Below are 13,588 nucleotides of genomic sequence, written 5' to 3' on the forward strand. Positions count from 1 at the left end.
ACCTCAAGGTCTTGGCACACTTATTCCATTAGTTCAAAATTTAAGCATCTGGAACAAAGTTCACCCCACAAATGTCTCTCATTGAGTTAATATACTTACCATTCCACAGTTTGAAAAAGATATGCCACTGTCAACATATTGCTTTCAAAATGCTATAATGGAGACCTCAAGGTTATCTCCCTCCAACACGAAAGTGGGTTGTTTACTATCAAAAAGTCGTGACAAAGGGGAAACTCAAGTTGAATGGTGAATAGGATCTTATTCTCTGACAATTGCTATGAGTTGACTGATAAAGCTAACTTTAATTTTCCTGTCTAGGGAAAGGGCTTCTCAGTACATTTTAAAATAAAATTGACAAAATCAATTATTGATCTACATACGATTTAGCTCTTGATAAAAAATAGAATAATTTTATAAATGCACCAACAATGATTAATCAGAAAATCCATTATGTGTAATTTATTTAACATATTACTGTATCTATATTTTTAGAAATAGTTACATTTACATAATTCCTACATCATTTTTACAGCACAACTAGAAAGTGAAGAAACTCCTTTGTCAAAATCACGGCAAGTTTTCTTTGTGCAGTGTTAGCTTGTTAACTGCTCTCTTCAAGGAAATTTGAAAAAACGAGGTGGGTTAACAGGGGGCTACTTTAGAAATGGTTCCACGGCTTTCTGTTGATTTCTTTTTTCATTTTGCAAACTTCTCATATGATTGCACAGGCGATAGAGTTTAATTTACCGATTATGGTAACGACTGGCACAGAATAGAACATATTTTTCCTTCTTGAAACACTCACTTGTAATGGTACAGAATAACAATTTTACATCTGCCGTTAAATGGCATGAACGAATCTTTAATTCCCCTAAAGGTCTCTTCATTTGATCCCGTGTAGAATTATTTTACTGTCAAAACATCTCATATTTGTTTTTAATGCTGGCTAAATGATTTAAAATTATAAATTGCTATTTTGACTCAAAATCAACTGAAACAGATCTTGCAGCCTCAATCAGAGGTACACTTAAAATACATTAAGAATATCCAAATGCTGACATTTTTTAATAAAATAACCCATTCATTTCAATGACACTATTTTTTTCTTTGTAATAAGTGAGAATTTTAAATATTGAATTGGAGTTTCTTTTTAAATAATAACATCAAAATGTATCCATCCAATTGAGAACTGTCCTTTACAGAATTACTCAGAAAAGTGGAAATTCTATTCAAACAATATTGCCGAATCTTAAAACATTTCAGAAGAGCTCTTTTGGAATTTTCACCAGAGCCATAAAATTAACTAATTTTAATTAATTAACAAGAAACAAAACCAGTCCTTTACTTTAAAGGAAGAATACAACTTTCAGTGGTTTTGTTATTTTCTCCTTCCTTCCTGCCAGTAGTTAGTTCAGCTCGATTCTATGCATCCCATTTTCTTCCAGCCTAGGCCCCAAAAGAGGTATGTTGTGAAGTTGTAGGAACTACCTCCTGAAGAAAGTTGATAAACAAACGGTAATTATGTGACAAATGTGGTTAGTTGATAACATGGTGTTAAATAATAAGTAATATAATTAAATTTCCAGACGTAAAAGGCTGCTTCTATGGTCTATAGAAGAGACAACGTAATGTAGTGAATGAGTCACCACATGTATCTGAAATTGTTTAAATAACTTCCGAATGTTTCAGGGTTAAAATTAGAAAACACAAATTAATGTATTTTGCAAACTATAAAAGACAACAATTATCAAAGATAACAGCAATGAAAAGCCAGCACTTACACCTAGAACCACACCTCAGAAGCCATGATTTCACTGCACGAAATGTTTTAGAGGACGTCCCCAAACCTGCTTGAAGCGGAGCAGACTTTGAGGAAAACAAATGCAAAATAACATTTAAAGGAACAGTACTGTAGCCCAGTGAGACTGAGCTCAAAAGATAGAAATAACAAAACAGACTCTTCTGGATCACGTATGCGGCAGAGTTAGGAGAGCAGGGAAACAAGGTTAGCGGGCACTGTTTATAACCTGTGAACCATTTTTGCATCAGTTTAGATTTTTATTTCTTGAACCAGTGGAATTTGTTCTGGTTTTTGTTTTTTTGCTGAGATTTGCCCTGAGCTAACATCTGTTGCCAATCTTCCTCTTTTTTGTATGTGGGTTGTCGCTACAGCACAGCTGATGAGCGGTGTAAGTCGACGCCCAGCATCCAAATCTGTGAACCTGGGCCACTGAAGCAGATGCATGGACCTTTAACTACTACACACCACTGGGCCGGCCCCATCCAGTGGAATTTTTAAAATTATTTCGTTTATATTTATTAGCCTCATCTTGTTCAGCCCTGTCTTCATTACAGGAATTCTTCCCTCCTCAACAGAAATGTTCTTCCACTCTAAAAATGTTTTTGCAATAGTCTGTTTTCCTCACCTTGAATTTGTAGCTTTCACGTCCTTTCTTGCTCAATTTCTGGCTGACTACAACACTTTACACATATTTATTAATTTGTCTGTCTGACTTGTTATCTAAATATCAGACAAATTTGAAAATGAGGGAGTAATTCTGCTCCTGAGTTCTTGGATAAAATGAAAACCTATCGTCCCATTCCATGTCCCCAGTCTAATTGTGACAAGATTTCACCAGCACACAATGCCTTGCTTTTCCTGCAGAAGAGCCATGCGGTTTCAAACTCATTTTAGTTTAATAAGTGAATCAAAACTATGAAGAAAAATAGACATATTTAAGTTTCAGCTTAGGTTTTATCACAATTGGGAAAGCTTTCCTGACTCACTCAGGATTTGCCCCAAGACCTCTCTGTGTTTCCATAAGGTTTTCTGCATGTCGACGAAAATAATCCATAACCAATCTGTAAATGAAAATTTGGGTGAGTTTTTTCTGAGCTGAAATCTGAGGGTTATAACCCGGGAGAGTCTTTCCACAAAGGAACAGAGCACTCCAAAGAAGTGGGGGTACATAGGGTGGTTATATACCCTCAGAGAGGGTGTTTCACATATGATTGAAATGTCCCTCTCACAATAGTCACAAGATTGCTCTATCAGCACAGCACTTGATGGACACAGCAGGTAGCTGGTCTGCTATCTTGGTGGGCGTAGCAGGAGGCAAGTCTATTGTCTCAAGCTGGGCGGTCACAGGTGAGCACAGCAGTCACCTGTGACCGCCCACCTGTCCTTTCTAGCCTAAGGAAAGATGCTTAATCCTTAAGGAGACTCCAACGTTGGGAGGGGCAGGGAAGTTGCACCTTTATCTCAAGGGCCTTTGTTCTTGCTATAGGGAAAATCTAAAGCAGATATACAATGCATGCTCAACGGCCAGGGTCAGGCCCTTTTGGAAAGACAAGGTCAGGCCGAATTAGGTTTATACCAAATGGCTTCCTCATATTCTCCAATTTATCCTATTGCTTGCTATTTTTATTTGTCATGCATAACTAGAGCTTTGTAATGACTCTAGTGTGTTAGATTATGTCATTATTTTTGTTTGCATTCATAGATTTGAGTTCCTTTAATATGGAGACTCTTTTATTTATCTTTGTATTTCTGTGCTTGGCGTGGTGCCTGGCTCATCGCAGATGTTAGGCTGATGTTTAGTAAGTGTTGGGTAAATTATAGACATCTCTGAAAATTTTCTAGAGTTCACATAGTTCTTTTATAAATTAGGTTGACACTAAGAATTGACCTGAAGAGAATGCAAGGTGATATTTAACTTATTTTACTATAATAAAATTAAGAACGATGATTTGAGATTCTGGAAAAAATAAATGGATATTTCTTCACAAATGCAATTTTAGTGGAGTATGTGTATTACTAAAAATCAGTTTAACATCACATGGATGTTAAAAAATCGTATTTTTTGTTTTCAACATGAGAAAATGTTTCCAATCCCGAAGAAAACACAAGCCCTGTGTTAAGGCGTTTATATGAACAATGTAGAATTCCTTCCGCTACCCCATAAACACCACATGTTTTAGAAATGTGGAAACATCATATTTCCAGTGGTGCAAGGCGTTTGAAAGTAATAGAGCACATTAAGGCAAGTTTCATGGAATGAAAGATAATATATATGCCTATCATTACCACAGAAACGAATAAGGTCCCATTGAAAAAAATACATTTGCATATTTAGAAAAACAGTGGTCCTTTTCCATAACCTAAGGGAATTTTCACTAACTGCAAAACCAATGGTAGTGGAAGGAAAAATGCAATTGTAGGACTACATGTGCTATAAAACAGGAAATAACCTCTTGAGAATAAATAGAAAAAGCCTTTCACCCTGCCTCAGTGTCTGTTAGTTCGACTAGATATCGAAGGCCCGTATCATCCAGAAGATGAGTGAGTGGCCATCCATCCTGGTCACTGAGTGAGCCAGAATCTGGAAACAGAATAAGACTTGTTAACAGTTTGTTGTAACTATGATATCAATCTACCCAGAAAGTGAACTGCAATGCTTGCCTAGCAGCACTGTTTTAGATGAGACAGGCAGACAATTGGCAGAAACATGGAAAATGTATTTATTAAAAAATAAATATTGATTTCTGATAAAAACAAAATAATAAGGGACCGGCCAGGTGGCCAGTGGTTAAATTTGTGTACTCCACTTCAGTGGCCTGGGATTTTCAGGCCCAGATCCATGGTGTGGACATAGCATTGCTCATCAACCCACGCTGGGGCAGACATCTCACATAAAGTAGAGGAAGATGGCACAGATGTTAGCTCAGCAACAATCTTCCTCAAGCAAAAAGAAGAAGATTGGCAACAGAGGTTAGCTCACAGCCAATCTTCCTCACACACAAAAATAATAATAATAAAATACTTAATGATATGAGTAGATGTTTTTTGAAAACAATGTATCTCAAGTAATATCAACAATATTAACAGGGAATAAGAAATATTTCATTCAAGTTATGAGCATAAAATCACATTTCCACAAGAAATCCTACCCATTGTATATGACAAGACACAATAGTAAAGTGATTATCTACTGGAAATTATGGCACAGAATCATATTAATATAATATGATATAATTGTCTTCTGGTAATTCTAAAGAGATTCAGTTAGAAATAAGACAAAAGTTCAATTACTTTGCCAATTACTAAATGTACTTAGAAAGATTGATTGCTTTCAAATACACCAGTAAACACAGAAAATATAATAGAACAGTTATTTATTATAACAATAAATTATACATTCTATATAAACAAACTTAAGTAATATCAAGAACCAAACGAACAAAGGAAAACTTCACAAAAAGATAGTATAGAAGATTTGAATAAGTGCAAAGATGCTTCTGGATGGTAAGATTGAAATTACAAAGATCTAAATCATTGTTAATATAAATTATATTTCAAATTTATTTACACACATGCTCAGTGTTTGATTTTTTAAATTTAATGATTAAAGAAGTTTATAAATATTCATAACAAAAGCAACAATTTAGAAATACTTACACAAGTATTGTTGATAAAAATTGTCTCATTATAACATAAGGTTCACACCAGATGAGGCCCAAATGTGTTGGCAAGGTGTTAGTTCTTATGTTGAGTGATGGTTAGTTGGTTACTAATTATATTATGCATCATGCCTGTTATTTTTACTGCACCACACAGTATTTTGTATATATGTATTTAAAGACTGGAACAAAACTTCTCTCTCAGCAAATGGACAAGTGGCATGGCTAGATAAAACTTGAGAGAAGACAGACATCTGGTAAACCTATGCAAAGAGGATCAATCTTGCTAATAATTAAACATATGTAAATGAAAACATCAAGACAATCCACTTTTAACTCATTAAATCATCAAAAGAATAATAATGAAATGTTGGAGGCTAGGATTTAGTAAGAGGTGCACTTTCAAGTGACAAATAGAAATGGCAAGCAATAGGATATACTGGAGTATATGAGGAAGCCCTTTGGTGTAAACCTAATTCGGCCTGACCTTGTTTTTCCAAAAGGGCCTGACCCTGGCCGTTGAGCATGCATTGTATATCTGCTTTAGACATTCCCTATGGCAAGAACAAAGGCCCTTGAGATAAAGGTGCAACTTCCCTCCCCCTCCCAATGTTGGCATTTCCTTAAAGATTAAGCATCTTTCCTTAGGCTAGAAACTGATGGCTGCGCTCACCTGTGACCACCCAGCTCAAGACAATAGACTTGCTTCCTGCTGCGCCTGCTGAGACAGCAGACCCACTACCTGCTGTGTCCATCAAGTTCTGTGCCGACAGGGCAGTCTTGTGACTATTGTAAAAGGGAAATTTCAATCATATGTAAAGCATCTTCTTTGGGGGTATATAACCACACTGTATACCTCACTTTTCTGGTGCTCTTTCTTCCTTTGGAAGAAAGGCCCCAGGCCATGGTCCTCGCATTTTAGCTCAGAATAAACTCACCCAAATTTTCATTTATAGATTGGTTATGGATTATTTTCGTCGACACAAGCATGGCTAGTAGATTATAAATTGGTTCAACATTTCTGAAAAATTACCTTCCAGTATATCTTATGAGTTTTAAAAATATCCATTGTCTTCTAGGGCAGTGACACTTTTTATGAGTCCACTCTCAAGAGGAGAAATAAAACAAATGCAACAGCAACAGGAACAAGTTAGAGGTGCAGTCAAATATTTATGCAGCAGGATGTCAAAAGTGGATGCTTTCTCTGGCAGTTCCTGCTGGGGCATTAGCATAATAAATGCCTGGTTTCAAAAAGGAACCTTAGATTCCTATACATATTTGAAAAGAAGCTGGTGGGAAAAAAAGGTTGTTAATCTTTAGTTGACCTCCTACCTCCCCCCAAAATTGGTTTAGAGAGGCTGAAAAAAGAGTGCTTGGTGATCGGAAGACAAGAGATGGCACCTTAAATGTCATCCTTAAGCATCTGCTAAGACCTGAGGGCATTCATGCCAGCTCACCTGGACATACTCGTCAGGAAAGAACCCTCCTTCTCCCACAGGCTTCCATCCTCAAGTCGTCACAGGTCTGAACACGGGAAACTTTTGAACATCAACCACACCCTGCTCCCAGCTGGCCCACAGCAGCTCTACCCTGAGGGCTGAGAGAGCCACCATCGAAAATCAAGAGGGAATTTAGAGAATACGTGTGAGTAGACATTTGAATTATTGAACTGAATATTTGTTTTCTGATTCAAAATGAAGTGCAACTTTTTATTATTGAAGAGCAATTATCAAGTCATCACGGACTTGGGGTAGGGAAAGAGCTATTTACTCGAAACAAATATAAAAGGAAAATCACAGACAAAAATAAAGTTACTGCATTACTTTATCTTGCAGGTGATTTAAATGGGAGAAGATACTAAATATTGGACAGTAGAAAAATTTTAAATAAATCATACTTCATCATATGAATATATCAATTTAGCTGTCTATAGAGGCTTTGGAATTCTGATCATTTCTTAAGTTTTAAAGACATCATTTTTTATATACTACTACTATTTGATAACAGACAGTAAAGTTGCAAGACTACAATAGCAAATTCTGATAGAGAATAACAGGATTTTCTATTTCAGCACACTCAAAAGATACTCAAAATTAAAATAAAATCGATGGTAAATGCAATAATCAAATTTACTTTAAACATTTTTGAATATTTATGATTTCTAAAGGGTAGGAACGAGCAGGAAAAGTAAACTAAAGCAAAATAATACAGAAAAGAAATAGAAGACATTGAGCCCAACATCATATCACAGAAAATCATTCTCTATAAAAATTAGGATTGGGGTCCAGTCCCAGTGGCGCAGCAAAGTTCGCTTGTTCTACTTTGACAGCCAGGGGTTCGCTGATTCGGATCCCAGATTTGGACCTAGCACTGCTTGTCAAGCCATGCTGTAGCTGGCGTCCCATATATGAAGTAGAGGAAGTTGGGCATGGATGTTAGCTCAGGAGCAGTCTTCCTCAGCAAAATAAGAGAAAGATCAGCAGCAGATGTTATCTCAGGGCTAATCTTACTGAAAAAAACAAAAATTAGGATTGGCATTTTACTAAAGCACGTTTAATAGGAAAAAACAAACTGATCCATTCTCTATGGGAATCAACCATAAATCTGCTCATCAAGAAAAATCATCATTCAGATGCCCCCCAATGCCGAAGAAACGTAAGTTGAAGGGGAAAGGAGAAATGATGCTGGCCAGTGATATGGAACAATTCTCTGGGGTGCTTATCTCTAAAAACATGAACAGGAGAGCAAGATTAAATAAGATATATTAGCAGTAACTCAATTAGAGAGAAACATATTTAAATTATATTTCCACATTTTAGTTCACAATTTACTTGACAAAAAGTTATCGAAGCATTAGGAATAAATATAGAAACTATTAAGTAATTTAAGTCAAACCTGAATTTATTCAGAAACACATAAACAAAGGAAAAAATACATTGAACCCTCCAATTATTCCAACACTCAACCTTTACATTCAATGTCTATTCATAAAAACAGCAGGGTTTTAATCTTCTGTGAATTTTTGCTTACTTTGAAACGTCGCTGGTTGAAACACCTGTAGTATTTCAGGCCTGGTGGGAAAGCAATGTGCTGAGCACAGGGGCGTTTGCCATGCTGCAGACTGTCACAGAGTTACCTGGGCAGGTGGGACATTAGGTCCACCCGTCAGAAAGCCATCAATGTCATGATTAAGGGAAGATCAGCATTTTCAGCTTTATACCACAAAGCCAAATTCAGCTCTATAACTGAGGTACATAAACTTTAATGAGAATGCTTCAGTCTTATCCAATTTGTGGCATTTTACAGACTCAGTCATTTATGCTAGTACACACCATAAAAACAAGCCTCCAAAAGTGAGTAAAAGAGAGGTAGGGACGTGATTGTTTTGTATTAGAATATTGTAGGAGAGAAAATTCAGTGTTGGAATTTTTAGAATTTCTTGGTTGGCATAGAATTTCACTCTTGGTTGGCATGATTTTTTACTTCTGAACTGACTCTTTCGTTACGTATTATAAATAAATGGAATAACATAATTATTTACAAGTGTTGGTGATAGAACTCTCTTTGTGTGCAAATTCTATTTGTTAAAGCAATAACGTAGAGAGTCATCTATTTTAAGGATGGCAGTGAGCAGAATCAAATTTCTGCACATAATGACAATGTCAGTGTAGCTTATGAAACTGTAACAATGTAAGAAGGGACATCTGGTAGGCACCACACACGTAATGGATGGTTAGCTTCAGTGAGCTCTCTTCTCGCTATAACAGACGTGTGGCAGGGTGCCACTCAAAGTGCGCAGAACCATTCAACTGTCTTGAATATGGAGTAAAGAATACAATGCTTGGCTAGGCAGGCTAGCTGCAGATGAATTTTGATGCAGATGCCCAGTAAAAATGTTTCTGATAACTTGCAGTAGAAAACATCCAAAACAATCAATAAAGAAAGGTTTACTTCTAGAGAACATAAAACTGTGTTTATGGTGCAATAATTTCAAACACAAGCACAGGTTGCTACATTGCATCAGTATACTGGGACTGACGGCTACAAGAGGCTTGGGAACCAATACAACCAAAATAAGATGTGGAGTGTTGTATATATACATGTATATATACATACAAAATCATAAATATGAATTATGTCTGTGTGTACGCTTATTTGCATGCATGCTTAGAAATAACACCCCCTTATTTATACAGTCCCCAAAGAGGAAAAAGGCACATGTTTAGACTTTGAGTAAAATGCTATTATTTTTAAGTTATTACTTGATTATAACATGTAGTTTTTCCAATCTCGTATTTTTTCTTCCTAATTAGTGGACTCATGGGTGAGAATCTTTGAGACATGATGAACTTAAATTTTTCTCACTCCCTTCCTTCCCTAATCTGCACTCCTCTCCAGAGCAAAGAAGCTACTGGGCCTGCCTGCTGACTATTGGTTGAAAATAAAGTAGGTCTCTAGGGGAATCCCAAGAGGAAAAGACACTATAGCACTTTCTTCCCTCTTGTTGTTAGTGCCGTGGAGTGGATCCACACTCCTAGCGACCCTCTGGACAGCAGAGGGGAGCCCTGCCCATCTTTCTGCGCCATCCTCTCACCTTCTGGTGCTCTATCAGACACTGCTCTGCTGCTCTCCGTAAGGTTTTCATGGCCAATTTTTTGGGAAGTGAGTGGCAAGGTCCTTCTTCCTAGTCTATTTAGTCTGGAAACTCCACTGAAACCTGCCCACCATGGGTGACCCTGCTGGTATTTGAAGTCCTAGAGGCATAGCTTTCAGCATCACAGCAACATGCAGCTGCCCCAGTGTGACAACCCACGGAAGTGTGGTGTGGTTCCCTGATCAGGAAACAAGCCTGACGGCAGCAATGAGAGCACCGGATCCTAACCACCAGACCACCAGCTCTTCCCTCTAGGTCATCAGATAATTGATTAGAGAACATTTCATTCCTAATGAAATCTGAGGTAAAGGTTAGAATGCTGGGGATTCTAGGAAGAGCTTGGCCTATGAAACCATCATCCTTTGTGGGTAAAGTTCCCACTGCCCAACATGAACGGCTCTAGTCTCACAGGCCACCAATAACCCCAGGAAGAACTGAGAGATGGGGCTAGGTCCTTGCTGCTCTTGGGGCTGGGAAAGTCCTAGAAGACTGGGGAGCAGTATGGCATCCTCCTGGTGCCTTCATGAAGGAATAGCAGCCTGTGCATGCATTCCCTTCACTTCCAGTCATCAACCAGACCTGAGTCAATAAACAGTGTTGGCATGATTAACTACTCATCTCAGGGAGAAATTGGGGTTTGTCTCTCACACAATGTACAAAAATAGCTTCACCATTAAACAATCATTGGAAGACAGTAGGAGACTACATGAAAAATAATTGAGTTATACAAACACTTACCCCTAAATCCACAATGTTTATAAAAGTCTTAAGAGGATTATGTGGGCTAGTAGAAAAATACATAAGGATACAGACTAGGTAATTGACATGGTTACTTGGTGTGAGTGGAGGGAAAATAGAGGGAAAGGGGAGAGGAAGGAAAAAGAAAAAGTTTTAACAAAATTCCCTCATATCTGTTAGACTTTCTTAGAATATATTTAAAATTTAAAATTGTGTGTATATATTGATATTAAAGCAAATTAAAGAAAATGGCAATCCTGAATGAAGTATTACAGTGCATTGGTGATTTTTTTAATTACTAAAATAAAATAACATGTTTAAGATTTACTAAGGAAAATATTAATTGAATCACATCCTTGAAAAAAATGGGACCTCAATAGGTATTTGTGATATTGATGAATATACAAGATAATATCTAAAACCTTAATATGGGTATTAATTTCAGAGCAGAAAGTCTTCAAATAGTAACTCCAACATAAGCATTAAGAAGAAAATATTGCAAGGATAAAAGAGCTATAAAGATAAAAGCATGAAAGCAGTCAGAGAGATCTTAAAGACACACTTTACTGCCACAGTTATACCTCTTAATGTGGGTAGTATATTCCAGTTCTTTGAAAGTCCGCTGCACCTTCTCTGGCTCCCTTAGAGGTGCCAACACTGGTAGATATGAAAAAGAAATTTGCCTCCCCACCCTTAATTCTACCTCCACAATTCAAAATGATTCTTTTGGAAATGCTCAGTCGGGAATCCTGCGCTGATTCCTCTCTGGGCAATCACCAAGATGGCTGATGACTTTCAATGTAACTAAAATGAACTTTCAGGAATGCGTTTGTTGGGTTTTCCCTACAAAAATGCTAAGTTCTCTGTTCCATTTAAATTACTAAAACAACAGAATAATTTCCAGTATTGATTTTGAAAGAAAGTTTAACCTCTTTTCTCTTTTTCAGCAGTTTGAAACAATTTTAAACAAAGGTCAGCATGATTCTAATAGTCTCTAAGTCAGAACACAAGAGTATGTGTGTTGTTCAGATGTCAACTAAACTCTAGGGTAGAAGAGCAAATTAGATAAACATGTTTTGGCCTCAGAGAGCTTAGTGGGTTATTCACAGTTAAAAGTAAACGTGCACAGTGGTTAAGTTCGCACCTTCTGCTTTGGCAGCCTGGCGTTTGCCAGTTCGGATCCCAGGTGCCGACCTAGACACCACTTGTCAAGCCATGCTGTGGCAGGCATCCCACATATAAAGTAGAGGAAGATGGGCATGCCTGTTAGCTCAGGGTTAATCTTCCTTAAAATAAAGAAAAAATAAATAAAGTTATGGTTACAATAAGGATAATTCTTATTAAAGATTAAAAACAAACAAATGCTGTGATGAGATACAACGGAATGAATGTCAGTGGACTTTGTTTAACTGGGGTGTTCAGAAGTGATGAGCGCCCCAAGGGGTGGGGGATATCCAAAGTAACAGCTGTGCTTAGTAATATCAAGAAGATAAAAGCACTGCACCGAGATCACACAGCAGAGCAGGCACCAGCCTGCAGTTCAATCTTAACAAGTCCCTTAATCTCTAGTCTCAGAAAATTAAAAAATTTGAAGTTAGGAATATGAAATATAATATTACTAATTTCCATAGTAAATGACATATTTTCTAGAATCTCAAGTTAACGTAGTATCACAAACAACATAATTAATAACACTGTTAAATTAAATTTAATATCTAAAAGCTCATTTTTTTAGTTATTTGTATAAATTCAAACTCTAATAAAATCCTAATAAGGAAAAATACTTTAAAATTTTGACACATTTCTAAGTTTACCCCATCTTATAATAATATTCATAGAAAACCCATTATTTTTTCTTAAATTAAATGAAAATTATTATTTGATTTGGCCTAATTCAAATGCTGAAAAAATAGGAAGCATTTTCAATTCTCGTACTTAAGATGTATTTCTTTATTTTAACCATTATTTAGTAAAATCTAATTTATTCACATAGGGAAACCAATAATTCTTAAATTCATAAAGTTAAAATGAAAATTAATCATTTGCTAAAGAAAAAATCAAAGAAATAGTTCATAAATTCATGACAGAAAATGAAACATACTCATGAATCAAATACATGCAAAACACTTCAGAGGGAACAACATATGTCAGAGGGATGGCAACACATTTCTGCTATCTATGACTAATAATTTATTGCCTTTCAATATAAAGATATTTTATTTATTAAGGAAATTTTCCATTCAAATAGGTAATTGTGCAATAGTAACAATAAAGAAATCTATCTATCCATCTATTTACCTATAATTCTTAAAGTCTCAATTTCAAGAAAAAAAGCTCAGTGTAGACAGGAGTACAGAGTATAGAGCTCTCTTAAACTGATTTTGGGTATTGTTTAGTCCAACTTCAGCAAATTGTTTTAAAAATCTTTAAAAGTATCAATTTCCTTTGCTCCAGTAACACCATTTCCGAAAAAGAACACCAAGAAAATAATGTAGGATGGTAACAGTAATTATGTGATGAATAAAAAACAATACAAATGACGAAATGAAATAAATCGTCACACTGTGGGATACTCTTTACCTATTAAAAGTTATTTTGGCCAATAATATCCTTTGACATGGAAAGACCTTCTGCTTCTCCATACACATATGAGATGATCTGTAGTTATACACACCAGCTGTGGCTATCTCTGCACTGAGAATTAAAAGGCTTCTTTCACTGTTTTCAAATTATCTA

This window comes from Equus quagga, chromosome 2 (assembly GCF_021613505.1).
Source record: "Equus quagga isolate Etosha38 chromosome 2, UCLA_HA_Equagga_1.0, whole genome shotgun sequence".
NCBI lineage: Eukaryota > Metazoa > Chordata > Mammalia > Perissodactyla > Equidae > Equus > Equus quagga.